Consider the following 5,366-nt stretch of genomic DNA (forward strand, 5'->3'; position numbering starts at 1 on the left):
TCTGTTATCATTATTTCTGGAGAACCACCTGCTTATGTTACCACTCGATATGAAGGCTAAGGATTTGCTCTCTGACAAGCCCACCCTCCAGAAATAAGTAGAACAACTGCACATAAGAAGTATGAGATGGAAATATTTCCATCACTTACAGTATTTAGTGGTATAAAATATTTGCTCTCCTGGTAAGTAGCTCCCATATGGAAGGATCTGGCTTCTTAAATGATCTGAATAGCCCTAATGAAACACACACAGATAGGTGCTCTGTGACAGAGATGTTGGTAAGGACAGTTAATAAGGTTTACATGAGAGCCCATTGATGAAGAGATGAAGGATCTGTTGTGGTGATCACAAACACACCCTGCAGAGGCACAGATGCACAGATACAGCTTTGCCCAGCCCTGGAGAGTCTAGAAAACTAATATTCAGAGGAGGGGCTAACAGAGGTGATAACTGCCCTGAGGCTGCATGGCACAGAAGTGGCATGGAACTGAGCTCTCCTCTTCTGGGGCCAGGCTGGGCTTTGTTACAGGTATGTGAATCCTTTTGGTGGATCAGTCAGTCCAAATTTTGGTGTCATAGGTAAGCAGTAGAAGAAACTGCTCTTCTACAAAGCTTTTAGCCACTCAGGTAGGGAGAGTGCTAGCAGTATGTCTACAGAGGAGAATTGCCTCAGGCTCTCCTGCTGTGAAAGAGGGCTGTTGGCTCCTGAGTGTAGTAAGCTGTGCTTCCATGGCTGCTGAAGCTGCTGATTTATTTTCTAGGTATAAAAATGTGAAGAAATGTGGTAGACAATCCTGATAACTGTTAAATCTCTTCAGTGTGCCAGAGTTTAAAATTGAGAGATTTTCTTTCTGTGTGACTGCTGTCTGAGAGTCACTAACAGAGGCTGCAGTAAGACAAGTGTGGGGAGCATCCTTCCCACACTACTATGTGTTTTCTTCCTGCTCAAAGGTAAAAGGGGAAACTGAGTAAGCAAAAAAAAAAAAGGGGGTAGAGACAGGAAAATATGGGGAGATAAGACTGTTGGAAGAGACATATTCTAATCTGGGCTCTGCTTCTGTAAGAAATTAGGAGATGATGTGCCTTTTTCCTCAGCCTGCTACACTTCCCCAGCTAAAAAAGAGAAGAGGAGCCTTTGAACCTGTGATCCTCGTATCTATGATTCCAAGTCTTGTAAAAGTATAGCTCAGACCCCTGAAGGTATGAGTATTACATGTCATCTGTGGGAGGATGGTGAGATTGTCAGTATTTCCTCTGCCATTTTTTGGCTGTCTTGACAAAAAAAGCTGAAAACTCTGTGAAGTAGGTACATACATATAGAATAGGGAAATGTAAAGCAAGTGATGAACACAAGAACTTCTTAATGATGAGTGAAGTGTGCTTTGTTAGCTGCTAAAAAATACCAGCCTAACTTGAAACAGAGACTATTTTGTCTTGTCCTGCTTTAAAGAAATGTTTGTGGTTTTTAGTGATGCTTTCTTTACCTACCTTCCACCTCCTCCATTCTTTTGAAATGCAAATGAAATACAGAATATATCAGCAGTGGCCTTGGCAATTACTTTTACCTGAAATTGTATACTGCCCTTAGAGTGATAAGGTTATAGAGGAATTGATTACTATCCAAAAGGACACCACAGATAAGTGTGTCTTACACCTCCAGCAGGAGGGCATGGTAACAGTAAAATCATACCCTCTTCTTATGTGAGTGAGTCAGAGACAGAGAGTTGAACATAGCTGCTGTTTCTAACTTTCAGAGACATCACTGTTTGATCAGCTGTGCGGATGGAAAACCAGATATATTCAAAAAACTCCTCCTTTAGGTCCTTAATAAAACTGCAGCATGGTCAAGATACAGTGCAGAACCTTTGTACACAGTGTGGGTTCTGGGGTGGCTCTGGACCTTAAGTCACTTGGGTGCTATCCTCTTTCAGGCTGGAGCTGTGTTCCCTATATTCAGAGTCCTGAAGCCTTGAACAAGTAAGGGCACCCTACAAAATCCCATAAAGGCTGGGTCACTGCGTGTAACATGCCTCTCCTTCCTTAGGCAGGCTTCCAAAATCACAGCTTGAGAAGGAGTCCTCTGAAAACATGTTTTTGAATGTTTGCATTGCTATTACCTAATTTTTCCTCAGTTGGGAGTAGAACTTGTGAAGGTGAATTATGTTTTGACCCTTTTAAACTAAATCTGCAGACTGAAATAGCTTCAACATCTGTCTCATTTCTGGCTTTTCATCTGTGGATTAAGAAGAGATTATTTGGATGTTACCCCTATTCATGTTTAAAGTATATTGTGCTGCTCTGCTGCAAGGGTAAAGTAACCTGAAACAGATTGTAATTATTCAGTGTTAAGCAGCGTAAGGTGAATTTCTGTGTAAATGACCACCATTGCCTTAATGTATTTGAGCCTATTTTTCAGGAAGGTTCTCTAAATTTCCTGGGCCTCCGGGAACGTATTTGACTCAAATACAAGATGGGACCAGGAGTTTTGAGGTTTCTTTTTATATATATTTACAAATAAATATTTTTTTCTGTCTATACACACACAGAGTATGTGTATAAAGGGATGACCAAGTGCCTTCTATCTATTAGGAGCACAGTGTGGACATGAGAAACATGAGTTACTTATAACAATAGAAATGTCGTGGAGTATTAGAAGATGTAGTGTTAAGCAACTTGATGACCTCTTGTACTGTGACAACTGAACAGTTGTTGGCTAAAATGTGTGATAATTTTTCACTGTAACGTACTTGCGCGTTAACAACGATTGATGTAGCTCAGGTCCTTAATTCCCTTGGATCCAAATGCGCTTTTCTAAAGCTGTGTCTTACCTTTGGGAACGTCTGAAACGCCCATCTCCGACTTCTGCTGACCTGCTCTGCGTTACTGGGAAACTCTTTTTCCCGGCTCAAGGTACGTTCCCGTGGCTGCACCACGAGCATTAGAAGAAATGGGCAACGGGGGCCATCTGGTGGCGTCCACTCAACTAGTAGCAAACTCCGCCTTGCACAACCTGCTCGCCCTAAATGCCGATAAATGAGCCTGTTATTTCTCCTACATTTCCAGGAAACCATGAAAACATAGAAATAATGCTGTGTACCCCCAGCACGGGATCTTTGATTACTGGTCGTGGTTTAATACCAGCAAAGCCTGTGCTTGTTCGAAGTTTCAGCAGCCTGTGTTGTGTGGGGTTTCCCCAGGTCATCTCTACCCTGTGACAAACCAAAGTCAGAACTACTTCTGTCCTTCAGTTCATTCAAAGTCAGGTATGAGTCTAACCCCTGGGCTTTTATTTGTATTTTAAAACTCAGTAGAGGCAACAAACCTGAAGGCAGTAGGACATTTGGATTTGCCGTGATGAGTTTCTTCTGTACCTTGCTGCAGTTTGTTCCTGATCTGAGACTGATGATGCTTTCAGAAGAAAACAAGTTTTCAGGATAATAAGGGAGATGTTCCGAACTTGTTTCCTACCAGCATGCATTTCCTTGAGCTGTAGTGAGAACAGCGAACAGCTAGTGCCAAATTTAACAAGCCTGCATTTCACTGAAACTCTTTCGTGTGCAGCTTGCCATGAACCAAACAAGGAAAGCAGCCTGGGCGGCTCCTCCCCTGGTGTTTGGTTTTAGCCTCAAGGAACATATTTTGGTTACACGTGCAGTCTGAGGCCTCATTTCAAGTAGGCCAATGGATTTAGGTCACAGATATGCTATGGGTGAGACCTCTGGGCTTTCTATCCTCTCTGTGGGATTTGGTTTTGGAAACGCTTGTGCTGAAGTGTTGTTCAGGCTCTTTTGAGCTTGTTTCCCAGCTGTGGCACAGATTGTGGAGATGACCTGCAAGGGGTTCACAGGTTCATTTGGTTTTGGAAATGTAGGCTTAGAAGTTAGTGGACATACAGTAGAGACAGAGGCTTTCCTGGCTCTTTGTCTTTTTATTGTTTTTGTTGTACACACAAGGAAGGACCCTAGTTTTGTAGCCATTTCTCCTCTCCTCTCCTCTCTTCCTCTATTTATTATTCTGTTTAACGATGGCTCCTCAATTAGTGTACCAGACTCCTCTGTGAGCAGAGTTCATCGTGATCAATTGTCATCAAGGCCAGCGTTTGGTACATCCAATCAATGATGTTCTATATAATGGCAGTGGTATTGACCGATTTCTAATTTTACAGTATGTTGAGCCCTGTTGAACTCTTTTAATATGATAATTGCTTTACTAATCAGTAGTCATGATTTGTGTGCAACAGCAGATTATTGACATCAGTTGATATCCCTTGGTATTTCTGTTTGACTCTAGGAAAGATGCATGTGGTGAAAGGTGATTAATATCTAAACTGTGGATATTAAATAGAGTAATTCTGGGGGAAATACTATATTCTTGCATATCAAAATTTTAAGAAGTAGGTTATTAAATAATTTTGAAAGGTTTATTTCTTCTTTTTATAAGGGATAGTTATTAATAAGTACTTTTAAGTTTATACAGACAGCTGTTAAACGGCCTATTTTATAACTATGTGATAAGCACTCATTAGTTCATATGTTGAATCCTGTGTTTATTAATTATATAATAGGGATTTTTTTAAAAAATTGCTCATCGTATATGGCTATGAGCAGTCTACTCATCTAATTTATAACTTCACATAAGATCTAAGTATGTACACACAATCAATAAAATAATCTGTATGTTATACTTCAAATAACCACTCAATCTTGCATTTTATTAATGTAATTTTCTAAAATACACTTACAAGGTATTATAAGGAGGGATATCTATATAAAAATTCCATTTCTGTTAGAAAACTGAGGCTGATTTCTCTCCAGATGTTGTCTTAAACATTTGGGTTTGCAAGTTATTCTTTGCATGTTGCACCCTCCCCCTTTGCATTGTATGTGTGACACGGGGATCTGGTACGTGCATTGAGCACGTGCATTACACTGTGTGCTGGAACCAGGAGGTGGCACCCCTGTATGTGTGTCTAACACTGCAATGAGGACTAGAACCTTACTAATGCTCTTTTAGGAAGTGTAGGCTTTAATATCACTTAAGGAAAAAAAAAAAGAGATGCAAAGGTAAGTTAATTTACTGGCCATCAACATGTTTTGTCCTTCCTTAAAATCCTGGCATGAATGGAAAAGAATAGGTTCTTTTAAGTGGTAATTCTGTTACACTGGAAGATTCAGTCATTAAAGAGATCATGAAGTTCTGGAATAACACATATAAATGTTTTTTCCTTCACTTTTCATCTCTCCAAATGCAGTAGAAAGCCAGGCTGCCAGGCCTCAGGTCATGGTGGACAGCAGAAGGGGGTGCCATCCTTGTGTTGATGCCACAGATTCTAACACATCTGCCAGGTTGTTTGTACCATTTTTGCT

General features: G+C 40.6%; 1 long non-coding RNA gene across 1 annotated transcript; it reads left to right on the top strand.

Moving 5' to 3' along the window:
* The first annotated feature begins 2,414 nt into the window (after positions 1-2,414).
* Positions 2,415-3,077, top strand: LOC127472473 (uncharacterized). The gene is made up of 3 exons (XR_007905015.1): positions 2,415-2,490; positions 2,590-2,910; positions 3,064-3,077. It is a non-coding gene; the product is annotated as an uncharacterized LOC127472473 (long non-coding RNA).
* Positions 3,078-5,366: the final 2,289 nt, after the last annotated feature.

The sequence above is a fragment of the Manacus candei genome, unplaced genomic scaffold, assembly GCF_025592945.1.
Source record: "Manacus candei isolate 608988 ecotype Guabito, Panama unplaced genomic scaffold, ASM2559294v1 h1tg000028l, whole genome shotgun sequence".
Classification (NCBI taxonomy): domain Eukaryota; kingdom Metazoa; phylum Chordata; class Aves; order Passeriformes; family Pipridae; genus Manacus; species Manacus candei.